The following is a 17,334-nucleotide window of genomic DNA, read 5'->3' as shown; positions in this document are numbered from 1 at the left end:
CCTCGCTCGCCCCAGCTGGGCTTTTTTCCCCTCCCCTCCCTTGCTGCTTTCTCTTTTTTCCCCTCGCTCTTTGCACCGGGGGGCTCTGCTTTTGGCTTTGCAAAGGTCCTGCCAAGATGCTAAGTTGGAAATTGAGGATTCTGACGCCTTGTGCGCGCCCGAAGCTCCTCCTTCCCGGGGTGTAGTAGGTGGGAGGACTGGCAGGAGCTTCTGGGCGGCCGCAGCCAACCCGGCCGCCAGGCGCGCCTCGCCCTCTCCCTCTTCCTCCCCGGCTCCCTCTCCCGCTCGCTGGCGTTCCTCTCGCCCCTCCCTAGCGCCCGCCTCCCCTCCGCGGCCCCCCTCTCACCCCTCCTCTTTGCCTCCCCTTTTCCCCTCCCCGGTCTCTCCCTCTCTCTCGCTTTCTCTCAGACTCTCGAGCGCCGGCCCCAGGATGACAATCACATCCCAGGAGCGCCGATCTCTTCCAACTTTCCTCTTCTGCTAACTTGGGGCAGAGTGGCAGTCCCGACGCACGGCCGGCCCTGCAGCGGGTCCCGCCGCCCCGAAGCACAAAGGCAACAAGGCCGCGGGCTGTGCGCCGGCGAACGCTCTGCGCTCTCCTAGCCACAGCAGATTGCGGACTTAGCGGATTTCTTGTTCTCCGGCAGGCTGGGCTCCGAGGCCGTTCGTTGCCCACCTCTCTCTGGCGCCTTCCCCAAGACAGGGAGGTCGAGAGCCAGCTGGAGATCCGGAATGAAAGTCTCTGGGAGAGCCGATGGATGGCCCGCGCCCAGGGTGCAGGAAGTCCGGGATGACTGCCCCTCTGCGCCGGCAGCAGCAGGTGGGCGAGAGACAGGCCTCAGACGTCTGCACGTCTCCGGCTAGCCTTCCTTCTACCGACACGCCGCCGGACGGCGAGGGAAAAGACACTGGTTCCTGGAATTACCGGGGTAGCCTTTTTCTAGAGTATGGGTGGTGGGCAAGAACTGCCAGAGAATCAGCTACACCCGAGGAGCTCTCGGGACCGTCCCCAGCTCCACTCCCACGCCTCTCTGCCTCTTTCTCCCGGCTTTCCAATCGCACGCAGCTCGCACCGCCAAGTCGGTGGTGGTGGAGGGAGCAGGTCCCCTTCCCTTTTGTTCAACTAAGTCGCCTTCCCCTTCGCACGCACTCTCGCACCCGCCCACGCTCCACTGCAAACACTGGGCAGAGCAGTGCCCAACCCACCCAATGTTTGTTCAGCGAGGCGCTGGCGAGGCAAACACACACAACTGAGTCAGAGGCAGAGCCCTTGCCCACGACGGCCACACAGTTAGAATACAAAACAGACCCTCTCCTCTCCTCTCCACCTCCCGCCGCCACAAGCCACGGACGCACTCGAACTCTGGGACAGACAGGGGCGCTGGTGAACCAGGACAGAGGATGGCGCAGGTTTGGGCACGCCGCGGAAGCTCGGGATTTCGGGAACTTCGCATAATGGGGCCACACGCAAGCCCAAGCATAACTATATACAAAGTTTCTCGCATTGACTTTGACGGGCGAGCTCACGCTAACCCAACCGCCGCACCGGCACCCGCTCGGCAGTGCGCCCTCGTGCACACGCGTTGTCTCCTCCCCTCCGTCCGCTCCCCTCCCCCAGACACCGCCCACCAAGAGGACTGACCGGTTCAGACTGCATTCTCCGAGAAATCCTGGGTCCGCCCAGCCCAGTGCCTGACACCTCCTTCACCTATGATTGGGCCCTGGCCTCTCTGGGCTCCGCCTCCGGTGACGTAATGCCGCCTTCCTGCTAGTCTCGGCGCCAAAGGGGCGGGGCGAGGCGGGGCCTCGATTGCGCTATTGTCATGGAGACGGGAAGCTGGCTGCAGCGGCAGCAGGGACAGCTGGGCCGAGGTGGCTTCCAGCCGGCCAATGCCTAAGCGAGGCGGAACGCCCCGGGCGGCCCGAGCCTGGGGCAGCGTGGAGCCGGCCAGTGGTGGCTTCGCCGGCGGCCTCTTCCCGGGCTCGCAGTAGGCCCGAGTCTTCGCTGGGAGCTCCCGGGAGCAGCGTCCCCTCCCTGCTGCCCTCGCTCCCGCCTCTTGCAGCCCCACGGCCCCTCAGCGCCCGCCCCCGGCTCCGCCCGCCGCAGCCGCAGCCCCTGGCGCTAACGGTTGGTAACGGCCCGCGCGCGCCGCCCGCCGGGGGCTCGCGCCAGCCACGAGGGAGCGTCCGCGGCCCGCGCGCCCGCGCGGCGGAGGAGAGGTGAGAGGTGAGCCCCCGCCCGGGCCAGGTCCCCTGGCCGTGTCGTCCGCCCCTCGAGCCGCGTCCCCTGGTGGGCCGGACGGACGCGGCGGTGCCCCGCGCGCGACCAGAGGTCCCGTGGGCGAGGGCCTGGGCCTCGGGCCGCGTAGGCGCAGAACGAGCCTCTCTGGGTGTCGGCGTTCCGCGGCGGGCGCGCGTGGGCGTGGCCCCTCAGTCCACGCGTGGCCACTCAGTCGCTGTGGCTCTCGTCCGGGACGCGGCTTTCCGGAGTAGAGCCCTGGAGGTTTGTGCCACCGAGAACCCGAGTCTGTCACACAGACATCCTCATTACATCATCCTGCCACTCCGGCCGTCCCGCTCTTTCTCCCCCCATCCCGGCGGCTTGTTTGTTGGTTGTTTTTTTAATTTTTTTAACCCCTTTTCTTGTACTGTCTTATTTTTGGTGTCAAGGACTGGAGAGACTCCTGCAAGATATTGAGGCATTTAGAATGTATGGTTCTGTTGCCGTGGTTGTCACCTCCGCTGTATGTCAAATTTAAGACTCATTTCTTAAGGATGTCTCTATTTTCTGCTTTATTTGCACATTGATGGCTCTGCTGCTCAGCTGGCCACGGCCACCCGGCGTCTGAGATAGAATTGTCTTAATATGAGAAAGGGAAGGGCGGATCATGATTAGCAGGCAGACTGCATGCAGATAGCATCTGGCGGGTTTTCTCCGTTTTTATATGAAGGCGTTCATTTTTTTGCTGGTAAACACGAGGTTTTAACTTTTTGTCTGGATAGTGGAGACCATTTGTTTCACTGTTCCCTCCTTCTTACTTCCTATTCATCAGCTTTTCCGTTTGGAAAGCTGCATACTTGGTAGCGGTAGTTTAATTGGTGCCTTGACTCTGAAGCTTTCTCTTCCAGCAGAGGTGGGATCTGTATCCCTCCCATCCCAGGTTACCAAGAAGACTTTTTCTCCCCTTGCTTTCTATTGCATTTGTATCTTTCCAAACATTTAAACTTACACTAGGGATAAGTTTGCTCGGGTTGTTTTTAACGTAGGACTATTAAATCGTCTCTTTTTAAAACTTCCTAAAGGTTTATTGGTTTGTCATGTCTGCACGGATCCAGTTTCGCATAACTCTTAAAATTTAAAGCTTTAAAGTAGGATTCGCAGTTGTATTGCCAAGACATGGCCCTAGAGCTTGTTCTTCAAGTTTTGGCTGTACAGTTGTCATTGTTTCAGTCAAGTGCAAAAGAGGTTATTCCTGTTTATTTAGTGTAATAGCTATTTACAGTTAAAACTTTAAAGACTCATAAAAGTAGGTCTGCTGTATTTTAAAGATCTCATCATTCTTGTGGGAGAGACACAACACCAACACTAGGAAAGGCAACAGATTGCTTCTGTCATATCGCTTTGCTGTTTTGGAGTGTACTTAAAGGATTATGATTGATAAGGCTGTCTTGCCAGAGAATGTTGACACAGGTGTGCATCGTTATCTTAATTAAGATCCTGAGAAAATGTTGTCTATAAATGGTGACATAAGAAGGGCGGCATATTTTTGTACAGTTTTGCTTTTGGAGAATTTAATTGCACTTGAAACCTGTCTTTGAGCTTCCAGATTTTGTGAGCACTTTGGCAACAGAAGTTTTAGAGAGAAATGATAGTTTAATGTTAAGTGTTCTGGCATGTACTAATACTACTTGTGGCTTTTTGGTAATGCCTGTGTCGGCTTTCTTTGTGCTCTATCTTTGTGGAATAATGGTTTCTAATTTTGAAAGAAAAGCATAAAATAGAGCAGTATTTTATTAAGCAAACACTTATTAGTGTTCAGAATAAATCTGTAGAGGAAGGCATGCTTAATGTGCAGGAACAGGAATGTAGTAAGAGTAAATATTTGAGAAATTTATGCTATTTCGTTTTTTTGGAAAAGAAACAGTCTCCTGGGGTGCCTTAATGATCTAAAACAATTTCTTTTTCATATCAAGTACCTAGCTACAATGTTTACGGAATGCCTTGTTTTTTTTCTAAAAATAGAAGAAAACTGTTTTATTTCTTCCAAAATACTGTTCTGTGCATTTGAATTGATGAGTAAGTGAAGACAGTGCATTTAGTCTCTTACTCATTTAAGGATCTGAGTCATAACCTGGGTGACCACTAAAATAATATTACTGTTCTTTACTCCAAATCTTGGAATGCAAAAATACTGGCAAGATGGATGCTGTTGATTATATTACCCTTGGCTTACCCAGCACCTAATACCTTTTAACATAAGTATTGCATTAAGATTTTCCCCTCTCTTTGTAGCTCATGATTTCCTGGAAGCTGGCTGTCTATCAGTGTGTATGTAAGAAGTGTGTATGTTTTTCTTTAATATTAAAACTCATTGTAGAAAGAGGAAATGAAAGTGGAGGAGACCACAGGCATATGCTCGGAAAAGCCAGGTGTAGTCACAGCTCACTCTTGACTCCAAGGATAATTAGCTGGTTAGAATTACATAGTAAACTAAAAGAAAGACTTATGTAGATTTGTTTGCTAAAACTAAAACAAGACCACTAATTTTGAGATAATTGCTTTATTTATCTCCCATAGCACCCCCAATCAAAAAGTTTTTTCCCCTCTGGCAGCTATGATGAGCATTCTTATGGTGTTATCCATGTGTTATTTTCAAATTTGATATATTGCATTAAAAGAGATGAAATAGGAATGTGAACTAATTGTCCATTTTAACGAATAACTCAATAATTATTACTATATGTATACATTCTAGAAATCTTAGGAAAAAATGTTCTTTAGTTGATAACAGGAAAGTAAATTAAATCATGTAATCCTGAGTGAATTAAATATACTCTTCACAATAGATTATGAACATAGCATCATACTTTGGAATAATGTTTTAACTTTGGGATAGTACAGCCTGTTTTTAGTGGTAGTATCTCATTATCTTTGTATATTTCTCTTCAATATCTCTTTTGTGTTGACTCCTGTATTTTAACATCTTTTTGGTATATTTGTTAGCTGTGTATAGAGAATAATTTTTCTTAATAGAATAGCAGCTGGTGCAACTCTAAGAACATGTCAAATCTAGGAATTCTTTTTTCCTTTTTCAATAATGACTGGTTTGCTTTCATAGTACTACTCCGAAGCGTGATGCTGAAGACTTATTTCTGCATAAATCTGCAGTGTTTTTATAGCTGTAGTATACCTAAACACCAATTTAGCTTAGCAAATTAACTTAGATGCTTCAAAATTGAAAACCAGTATATTCTAATGTACTTTGAGTTTAAGTCTTTATTAGTAAGCATGCACTTAACATTTGTTCGGGAGAAGAGAATGTAATTTTCTCCTGCAGTTGTCATTTATATAATCCATTTTTCTAGTCTTTTCTCAGGCTAATGATATTCCACACCTTGATACAGCTTTTATTTGTTTATTTGCCATAATATGGAGTGATACCTTGGAGAAAATTGGATATTCGAATCTAATATCCCAAAAGTATTACTTAGTTTTCTGTGTTTCCTTAAACAGAATCATTTCCATTTTCTGTGCAGGTGGTAAGTGTGATGTTTCCGTAATACATTTGGATGTTGTCAGCTAAGTTCACTTCTGAACTAAGGGGTTCTTCCACATGTTGGCTGAAATTTGTCCTTGCACATCCCAAGGCTCGTCTGCAAGTGAGTGTCTGCACACAGTTTGCTTGTACGTGGAGTCAGTCCAAAATAGCATCAATGTTGGTTTTACTGAAGTATTTATATTGATAATAGAGGCTAAGTACAAAATGTAGAGAATGTCAATTACTTGAGGCCTTTGATCATTAAAAATTTTTATTAATTCATTAAACAAGGGTACCATAAATAGAAAAATTTTAGATTCATGAAATAAAACTGAATAATTCATTTTTACTTACTATTTATCATGGAATTACTTTGAATAATTTTTTTTAATGGTATAATTGGACAGTAAAATTTATAAACTCAGTGCTTTTCATAAAAATCAAAGGGAAGGTTGTGATATTTTATACAAATAGAATTATTAAGAGAAATAACCTGTTTATGCCTAATTAGAGTTTTTAATCGTTTCAATTATCTAGTTCCTTTAAGAACAAATTTAGTGGGAATATCAGTTCCAGTCAGGGGTACCAAACTTTTTTAGTGACAGAGTACACACAGGTATGTAAAACTTGTCATTTCTCATCAAATAGAGACTGCTGAATATAGGCAGATAAGAAAAGCTATGAGAAAGAATTGTTTTGTAGAATATTTGTCTAGTGGTCAGATCTAGGAACTGAATTTATTGACTCAGAACACTTTATTAAATAAAAAAAATGGCTTCTTGTAATCGAAAAAATAAAAAGTTAATTTTACAGAAGGCAGTAGTTAATATAGCCTCCAGTAAAATAAATGTTTCTCTGAATACTTTCCGAGGCATTACAGTGATTTTTAACTAATACGAAGTGATATATAATAATTTTAAAATAACATCCTTGTGTTTTCCTATTACTGATTGCTTATGGAAATTGGGTTTCATGTATGACTGAGAGCTAAAGCGTTACAGTGATTTGGAAAACACAACACAAATATAAAGAAAGTGTTAGGCGGTGAGCAATCGGATTCCTTTTTGTTTGCCTTTAAGCTTAGTTTTTTGTTTTACTTTGTTTTAAACCATGTATAAAGTTGTTGAATTTAAAACATAAGAGGATTGAGTGATTTTTTTTTTCCTCCTAAGGGTAAATGTAGGGAAAATCTAAACACATATGCAGATTGGTTGAGTTTTATATCTGTTACCGGCCACATTTATTAAGATTCATATTTCATGTATATTAAAGGTATTCAAATGTATTAAAATTCTTATATTCTTTCTATGTAAAATAGATGTAGGGGGTTCCCACTCTTGAAAATATGAAGAAAACATGTCCTTTCAGCAGTAATGGGTTTTGGTTGATTAATTGAGAAGGTTGTATTAAACGTTCTCTAGTGGAAATGGCTAAAGAGCATGCTTTTTGAGAAATGTATCATCTAGGAATAAAATCAATTGGAGTATTGGTAATTAAATTGTAATTCCATGAAGGAAGGAAGTGGTGCAAAAGACGAAGCTAACTATTCCTGTTTTTCTCTTGAAGAGTCTACAATTCATAATGGAGCTACTGTACTGGCTATTGGAAGGAGGAGATTCTGAAGATAAGGAGGTAATGTTATCTCTTTTAAAAGAATACTTTCCTCTGTAATCCTGAACCTTTTTTACATGTAAGAACTTTGTGCAGTAGACAGCAATTTCTTTAAATTTGGTATATGGAAACAATTTTATTTTCCTCTGCTGAGTTTTTGAGCCTGCCTCTTCTAGTGCTATGGACTGCATTGGTAGAGCTGAGAAATACCATTTTGCCATACTCAGCACCCTTAAAATAGCTTCTTTCTGAGAATTAGATCTGCAAAGGTGTCCTGCACAGTTCTTGTAGATGTCATTTTAGTTTGTGGTTGACGTGCATGCATTTAGCATGTTGCTTAACCGTCCTCATTTGCCTCCCAGTTCTTTGTTGCCTTCATGCTGGGGGGAATGTGTTTTCTGCTGGATGATTTACTGCCAGACACGACCAAACTCTGAGTAGAAGACTTGGTGGTTGGCAACTGGTTCCAGTGCTCTGCTGAGAAGTTAGTTGGGCCCAGTGTGGAGCACTGTAGTGTCCTGGAGGCCAGGAGCTCCTGCACAGGGGGTCTTTTCCTGGTTCAGAGCCTTAGGTACCTTTCCATTTTTCATGTAATCTTTTCCTAGGTTGGCTTGCTGCTTGCTTTGCAGCTGTTGCAGGGATTCACATGGAATGGAGGGCTCTCTTTTATTGTGGATTATTTATTTGATAATTTACCCATGTGCTTTTTCATTTTCAAAAACCCAGTGGTGTTTAAGAATCAAAGATTCTTGAAGAACAAAAGTTGGGTTCAATTTGTATCTATGAGAAAAGATTCAATCCTCTGATGCTATGTAGCCACATTGAATATGCAGGCTAAATTAAAAACAGAGAAAAACCTTTTTATAATAGGCCAATTACTATATCTAGGATTGTTTATACAGGCTGAAATTTTGTAATGGTATTTATATCTGTTTTCCTTTTTAAGGGAAATAATATACTTTTCTAGGCATCAAAAATATCTGCCCCTTTCACTAATGTTGACATACCACCTTCCCCCAACCCCCAATGCTAAATTTGACTGGCTTAAAAAAATCTGCCCCCTGAACTATATCTGGGGAGGAATATTATTAATAAAACCATGAAGGACTTCATGGTGTCTAGTTATATAATTAGGAAATTGGTTAGAAACATGGCTAAAACCAGTTTCTTTCATTAAAAGAACTAGTGTACATTGAAAAACAAAAACTTTCAGGAAAAAGACTCTTTAATCTTTAAGTCAAATAGTATTTTTGGTTAACACAGCAGGAAGGGGAAATATACCAATTTCAGATTCTTTTATTCATGCCTAACTAGAGGTTATAAGCAGCTAAGGAAGCGATTAAAATGTAGTCTAGTAAAAAATGGTGATATCAAAGTGATTACTTGGAAAGCAGTTTACATTTGCAAAAAAATTCAGTATTATGACCTTCACCAACTTTTACACATCATATACTTGGGTTATTATGGGATAGCTTGTGTGTGGAATGCAAGGGTATTTTTGAATTGACTAGGTCTTGCTGGTCATCTTAAAATATGTTGCAATATTACGAAGTTGAAATGTAATATTTTTTAATAGAAGGAAAATATAAATTTAATATCTGGGCAATTGAGACCTTTAAACTTACTTTAAAAGTATGATGTTGACATATATGATACTGTTTTGTCTTTGCTATATTAACAGAATTAGAGGGGTGTTCTACAATTCAGATATCTTATATATTAATTCCAAATTTTATTCTCTATAATGGACTTTTAAAATAAAAGGTATATGTGCTTCAGAGGGCAAAATTTGAATCATGAGCTAATTTACTAAGCATCAGATTATAGAAAAGCAGCCTTGATTAATTTGGAACTGTGAAAGGGGGCAGGTAAAACTGTTTTCAGCTGAAATTTACTAATGCAGCAACCATTTAAATTAAATGTTTGTTAACATAATAATGATGGCATTTTCTCCTCCCCCTCCTTGTGGTTTTGTCCAACTAGATGTTACAGTGGCAGTTGCACTGACTGTTAAGTGTTTAAATGATGACACCATTATGTGAAGTGATTTTGAAATGAGAGATTCCAGCCAAGAATTACATCTGCTCCCATCTCCTTCAAATCATACTCTCTGGCAGTACAGATTATGATTGATTTGTTTGTGACAGATTGCAGGAAACAGTCATTGATTTTTCAATATTTTACCTTAAAATTATTTACAGTTGTAACCATGGGGAGGTATTTCCATGGGCTGTCAGCCCCTGAAAGACTAGGATAATATTCCCTGCTCTCTGACAAGACAAATTACCTGTAATGAGTGCAGTAGCTGAAGGGTATACTTTTATTTTAAAATATGTCAATAACCCCAGTGACTAAACGAATATTGATTTAGCATAATGAAGCCTGAGTAATGTGAAAATGAGCTTTTTCAAGGGGCATGGTAAAGTCTTTCTTTTTAGCTGGTTATAAGAAGCTTTTCATTCTTTTCAGCTAGCTGGTAGGAATATAGAATTTTATAAGCAAACCATCAGGAATGATAGTGTTGTTTCTGATAAGCAACATCCAAATATGTTGACCCTGCTTTTAGTGTTTTTTTCATTTCTTATTTTCAGTCTTACTTTTAGTCATAGAATAGTTACTGATTTGATGCGGTCTTTAACTGACTTAATATTTTTACAATTTCAATATATTTTGCATTGGAATATCAAGTAATGAATATTAAAATATATGTACAATCATTTATAGATGATATCATAATTATATTAAGACATTTCAAATGGGCTGTTGTGGTATTTAATGTGCTGTATTTTATGGTAGAATAATTTTCAGTCTCTGGACATCAGATTGCTTTCAGTGGGAATGAAGATTAATTTACTTCAGTCCTGATTTTTTAGGCATCAATGCATGTTTTCATTTTTGTCAGACTTTTACCCCCTTTTAATATAATTCTCAACTTTTTATGGATTTATTTCCAATACATAAAATCCTTCAAAAAAAGAATAATAAATTTTATATTTTTTATAAAAATAAATTTATTTTTAGTCCATCAAGGTATCTGAAGATTTTATGCCTAGGTATCTCCATATCTAACTCGTTAAGGAAGGAAAATAGGATAAACAATGCTGGTAATATATAGCAGAAAAGTAAGTATTTGAACAAGATGTCAAACTGATATTTCATGGAAACCTAACTCATTTTATGGTAACTAATAGTAATCTTATTTAAATCAATAGTAAAACCTGTTTAGAAATTAAAAATGAGTTATGATTTAAAGAAAATTCAGATGACTCATTGTGAGTGCTAGTTCTCTTGTAGGATACCACTGGAAATGTTGAAATGAAAAATACAAGTGTATCTTTTGATGGAAAAAAGGATAGTCTCTAGAACACAAAATTATTGTTTTATTTTTTTTCTCAGGAGTTTGCCTAAGGGTGTGACAGATGATCTCTGTCACTTAGTTGTGTCCTATAAAAAACTGGATGCTTTATAAAATACTAGACCTGTGATTTCATATGCTGTAATATTTCATTTCTCCATCTCACCTCCAAATTATTTCCCCTTTTCTTTAAAAGGACCTTTGAAACATAGAAATATGAGGGATCATCATATGTGAAACTAGTAGCCCAAATTCATCAACCATTAATTTGATTTACAGTTTTTTAAGTCAACATGGTAACCATAGAATTACTTATGCCTTCCAGGAAAAAAAAAAAAAAAGATACAAATTTTTTTCCTCAATAGTTTCTTAATAAAGTTAGATATGGAAAATAAAGGATAAACACAAATGTATGCTAAGAAAAACACCTATATTATTGTTTAGTTTATTTTGGAGTAAAATCATAAATGTATTATAGTCACCATCTCCTGACCCCTCTTTAATTTCAGCTAAACTAAGCATGTGTGTTTGTGTGTTCATTTTATAGTTCATATGTAGAACTATGTAAATTAAATTTAAGAAATATGCAGAGGAAATAGTTTTTTGGGGAAATTTTTCCTTTTTGGATATTATGCCCTTTTCCATTGCTTTTCTCTGCTTGAAAGCAAAAAAAGTACCCTGCCCCTGTTGTCCTTTAGGGAAAAACTATTCCTATAAAGTATTTTTAAATCATGTAAGTCATTGCCTAGGATTAGCTAAACATTTGTTTTTAAAAAGGAGAAAATGCTCCTGCTTTAAAATTGTCTTGTATTTGTACCTATTAAGATAAACAGTTTGCTTTGATACGGTACATACCAATCTACTTAGTTAATTTTTTTCCAGAATTTGTTTTGCTGTGTTTAGTCTGACCTTTTATGATAACTTAATATGGGAACAAATTAGCATATAATTCTATTTTCCATGTGACCTCAACCAGTTGCAGAATTGTACCACCACTTTTGGGGGGCAATTTGATAGTTTATGTAGACTATAGCATTAATTGTTCCCAAATGTTCAGTGCATCCTGGCTAATGTGTTATTGAAGGTGTTTTCACGAAAGCAGTTAGAGGAAGCACTTCACCCCTATGACTAAGTTATTAAAATGCCTCCTAAAGTAGCATTTTAAATTAGTATACATAATTGATTAGTAATTTGTCTTCTCCCAAGCATAAAACAGCATAGCAGAGTTAAGTGTGACCAGTGAAGTATAAGATATTAAGGATTAATGGTGACAATGATCATTCATGGTAACTAAATGGATTTTTTTTTTTTTATTATTTTAGATTCAGCCATCGGTCTTTGAAATTTCCTGTGATGTGTTTCAATCTAGATGCAAAGGACATGGAAAAATCAAAGTGCTCGAGTGGTTTAAATATGTTTTGGATGTTCCTGTTTATAGAGTATAATACTTTTCCAATTAAAATCCTCAGTTGTCATGCAGAAGAAGGTTAAGCTCTACTTGATTGCCAATTTTACTGAAAATGCTTAGTATTTTACAGTATCACTGAATATATTTTGTTTAGCCAAAGTATAGGAAACATAAAATAAATTGTGTAGGTTGACTTTTTTCTAAAAATGTCTTTTTTCTAAAAATGTCTTTATTGGATTGAATGAATGTTTATGCCTGAAAAAAAAGGTTCAAAACATTCCTTTTACCATCATAGTCATTCTTTTGACAATCAGTTATTATTAGACTCGGTTTAAAATAATTTTCTAATATGACTCTTACATTTATGGGAGGAAAAAGACTTGAAAGATACTCCTGTGTGTATTTTAATTCTCTGTAGTAGTAATCCCTCTGGAATAGAATGTCTCTTCCTCAAACAAATCTATTGGCTCATTTCATATATGAGAAAAAGTTGCCCTAACTGGCAGAGTTTCATCTCTGTAAAGAAGGCTGACATCCACCTTCTTCACAGAATCCCTGCATCTGGGTAATTGAGTAATGACAGATTACCTTGCCATTGGGAAATACCTTGTTGTGGCCTTTGTAGCAGCTACAGGAAGATGGAAGAATTCTTCTCTACAGACAGGTCTCCAGCCTCTTTGGTGTGGACACTGTGAAGGGGTACGTCTGGTGGGAAGGAGTGCTTAGGGAAGGAACTGGGAAGGTCCACAAAGGCTGATGATGACAAAGAATCCAAGGGCTATGATGAATTCTAAGCTTAGATCTCAGAGTCATAAAGTAAATTTATTAGGCTAGAGAGATTTCCTTTTTTGTTTTTGATATAACTTTATTTTTTCAGATTTATAAGTTCACATGCAGCTGTACAAAATCATACAGAAATATTTGAACACTACCCAGTTTCTCCTAATAGTAACTTCTTGCAATATACTGTATAGTACAGCATCACAACCTGGATATTGACATTGATGCAGTCAAGATAGAGAACATTTCTATAACCAGGAGGATCCCTCATTACTGCCCTTTTATAGCCACCCCTACTTCCAGACCATCTCACTCCTCCCTTAACCCGGGCAACCACTAGCCTGTTCTCCATTTCTATAAATTTGTCTTTATAGGAATGTTATATAATTGCAATTAAAGTGTGTAACCTTTTGGGGTTTGACTCAAACCCAGCATCATTTTCTGGAGATTCAGCTTATATGTGTCAATAGTTTGTTCCCTTTTTTTAGTTCAATAATATTCTATGGTATGCGTGTACCACATCACTCATCAATTAGGACTTCTGGGTTGTATCTGGTATTTGATTATTACAAATAAAAGTGCTATATATATTTGTGTAGAGGTTTCTGTGTGAACATAAACTTTCATTTTCCTGGGACAAATGCCCAGGAGTGAAAATTGTGAGTCATATGGTAATTACATAGAGTATTTTTTTTTTTTTTTGAGACTTGAATTGACTTTGTGTCTGTGAGGGGGGAGGCAAGGAGAAAGTCTATATTTTTGTAGAGTTTTTAACTAGATTTGTTTATGATTTTAAAACATAAAATCTTAACATAAGTTGTAGCCAAATATAAGAAAGGATTTTTCCAGAATATAGACTTTATTCTTATTTTAGAGAACTACTTTTGAAAAAATTGCTTTATTGGCAAACAATTCCTATGTAAAGAAATCAAAGACACATATATACTCTAGGAAAGACGTTGCAAAGCTGACAGGCGACTTTGGGAAATTTGAGGGCAGTTTTCCAGTGTTACTAGAGACTTGACATTCAAGGATGTATTATGATAGTTTCTGAATTGATAGACTCTTTAGCGTTTGTCACTACCCTCAGGCCTGCAGTTTTTATTTGTAGAATTAGCTCATTATCTTCACAATGCTTTGTTGAGTGCTGTTGTAGAAAATGCTCATTTAAATCAATTATATACACTTACTAGGAAAAAGAAAAAGTATCTTTTTCTAGTACATGGCCCCTAAAAATGACAGCTTTACACAATGCTGAATGGAGGAAACAGCTCTGTTTCCATCAAACTTCTGGTGGAAATTATGCAAAGTTACGTTATGCTTTCTGAGACATAGTGAGGTAGTACACAACCATGTATGCTATATTACTGGGGAGACCCACTGAAAGAATTTTCAAGGATGATTTTTACTCTGATTTTCCATCATGTATATTGACTTTATTGATTGATTGATTGAGATGGAGTCTCACCCCATCCCCCAGGCTGAAGTGCAGTGGTGCAATCTCTGCTTACTGCAACCTCGGCCTCCCAGGTTCAAGTGATTCTTGTGCCTCAGTCTCCTGAGTAGCTGAGACTACGGGCATGTGCCACGATGCCCGGCTAGTTTTTGTATTTTTAGTAGAGACAGGATTTGCTAGGCTGTTCTCAAACTCCTGATCTCAGGTGATCCACCCACCTCGGCCTCCCAAAGCGCTGGGATTACAGGCGTGAGCCACCGTGCTGGCCATGTATATTGATTTTAAAATGTTACCAGCTGGGCGCTGTGGCTCACGCCTGTAATCCCAGCACTTTGGGAGCCCGAGGCGGATGGATTACCTGAGCTCAGGAGTTCGGGACCAGCCTAACATGGTGAAACCCCATCTCTTCTAAAAATACAAAAATTAGCTGGGTGTCATGGCAGGTGCCTGTAATCCCAACTACTGGGAAGGCTGAGGCAGGAGAATTGCTTGAACCCGGCAGGCAGAGGTTCCAGTGAGCCAAGACTGTGCCACTGCACTCTAGCCTGGGCAACAAGAGCAAAACTCAGTCTCAAAACAAAACAAAACAAAAGTTACCAAGGATGAAACATTGGTCACGGTGATCCCTCTAACAGCAGTCAATATTATAAATCTAACATTTTTTTGAGTGAGATACTAGGCACAGGGAACCCCAGTCTTTCAATACTCATGAATTATAGTTTAATCTTTAGCTCATTATGGTCATGACCATAGTGAAATAAATGACACAAGATAATAAAATAGTTTTTGCCCTTAAAACTGACCTGGGTAAAAGGATGTACACATGAATCTTTGAATACCAGCATAGTCATTCATTCTTTGAGCCATGTTGTAGCATCCCATGTTCTGGCCCTTCCAGCACTGGGAACTCATCATAAAGAAGGCCCTGCAGGCCAGGCGCTATGGCTCACACCTGTAATCTCAGCACTTTGGGAGGCTGAGGCGAGCGGATCACCTGAGGTCAGGAGTTCAAGACCAGCCTGGCCAACATGGTGAAACCCTGTCTCTACTAAAAATACAATAATTAGCCAGGTGTGGTGGTAGACGCCTGTAATTCCAGCTACTCAGGAGGCTAAGGCAAGAGAATCGCTTGAACCTGGGAGGCAGAGGTTGCAGTCAGCCAAGATTGCACCATTGCACTCCAGCCTGGGGGATAAGAGCGATCACCTGAACCCAAAAGTTCGAGACCAGCCTGAGCAACATGGTGAAACCCTGTCTCTACAAAATACAGAAAAAAAAAAAAAACCAATTTTTTTTAACCTCCCAGCTACTTGGGAGGCTGAGGTAGGAGGATAGCTTGAGCCTGGGGAGGTCGCAGCTGCAATGAGTCATGATTGCACCACTGCACTCCAGCCTGGGCAATAGATTGAAACTGTCTACATACACACATACACGCAAATGACTATTGGTAAGATTATACATAGAGTTTATGGTTTTATTAAAAAACTCGAACAACCTAAGAAAACACAGTTATTTCTGTACATTATTTTGTTAAAGTGTACAGGGTAGTAAGAGCTAAGAGCCTTTTCTAAATATACATCCAATCTTAAGAGGCTAAATAGGAAGCTTTCATATAGCCAAGGCCCCATTAGCTTGGGAACCTGGAAAACAGAAGATGTAAGTTTCTATCAGAGTTTCTTTAAATTTATGTAAATCATAAATTTGAGCAAGGTAGTTATAAAAGACATTAAAATTAAGATACTCAGGATTTTATATGTAATAATATTGATTCCAATATCTTCAACTCTGTGGCACTGCCAATGAGGAGACCAAAATGAACTGTATTTTATGAAAGGGCTATATTAGACCAGTGACTTAAAAGTTCTGAGTACCCAGCACTTTGGGAGGCCGAGACGGGCGGATCGCGAGGTCAGGAGATCGAGACCATCCTGGCTAACACGGTGAAACCCCGTCTCTACTAAAAAATACAAAAAACTAGCCGGGCGACGTGGCGGACGCCTGTAGTCCCAGCTACTCGGGAGGCTGAGGCAGGAGAATGGCATAAACCCGGGAGGCGGAGCTTGCAGTGAGCTGAGATCCGGCCACTGCACTCCAGCCTGGGTGGCAGAGCGAGACTCCGTCTCAAAAAAAAAAAAAAAAAAAGTTCCGAGTACATACAATGACAAAGCATTGTGGAATCATCTTGTACTACTGTTTATGTAGTAGTTAAAAAAGTAAAATAAAAAGAAAATGGTGCAGTTTTAGACAGTTTAAAAAAATTTTACAAATACTGCAAATCATAGGTTGGTTACCACTAGACTTCCTGACTCTGCAGTGGTTGCTGTATTCACTGTACATTCTTTTAAAACACCAGGCACTTTGTAATTTTGTCTATAATTGTTTATATATTTTTTCTCCACAACATATTTTAGAACAACTTATTGCTAAGTTACTTTAACATGTGTGCCATCTTTAAACTTTGTATATGAGTGTACTAAAGTTTCAGTTGCAAGACACACCTATGCACTATTTTTTTTCAGGAGCCTGTTTATTCAAAATACCTTTTAAATGCAGTGCATAAAAATAGCAGGCTACTTCCACTTGCAGGCTTTTGGAGCTAGAGAAGACTTGTTTTTCAGATGAGGAAACTGAGTCCCAGCAAGGTGAAATGACTTGCTGGTAAGTGATATGATTAAACTTATTTTTTGACTCCAAAGCAAATGCTGCCAACTTAAAGATGCTTGTCCCAACTTCTGGAAATTCACTGTATCAGTGTTTATCTTACAACCCCATTCTTAATAATAGTTTCTTCACATTAGAAATAAATGTCAGAAATAAATGTCTACTTGTCATTTGTACATGTCATGCAAACATTTTGGCACCAGATGTGGGTACAAGTAGAAAGCAGCACGTTCATCTCAGAACTGGATTTTATCCAATAGAATGTTCTGTTTATTCATTGCTATTCATGCATACCTGCTGTGCT

General features: G+C 40.0%; 1 long non-coding RNA gene across 1 annotated transcript; it reads left to right on the top strand.

Moving 5' to 3' along the window:
* The first annotated feature begins 1,800 nt into the window (after positions 1-1,800).
* On the top strand, positions 1,801-7,695 carry LOC105503175. Its single transcript, XR_001000441.1, has 3 exons — positions 1,801-2,220; positions 5,758-5,880; positions 7,326-7,695. It is a non-coding gene; the product is annotated as an uncharacterized LOC105503175 (long non-coding RNA).
* Positions 7,696-17,334: the final 9,639 nt, after the last annotated feature.

Source organism: Colobus angolensis, unplaced genomic scaffold (assembly GCF_000951035.1).
Source record: "Colobus angolensis palliatus isolate OR3802 unplaced genomic scaffold, Cang.pa_1.0 Scaffold838, whole genome shotgun sequence".
NCBI lineage: Eukaryota > Metazoa > Chordata > Mammalia > Primates > Cercopithecidae > Colobus > Colobus angolensis.
Note: the sequence above shows the minus strand (reverse complement) of the source record. Positions and strands in the feature narration are given on the sequence as shown.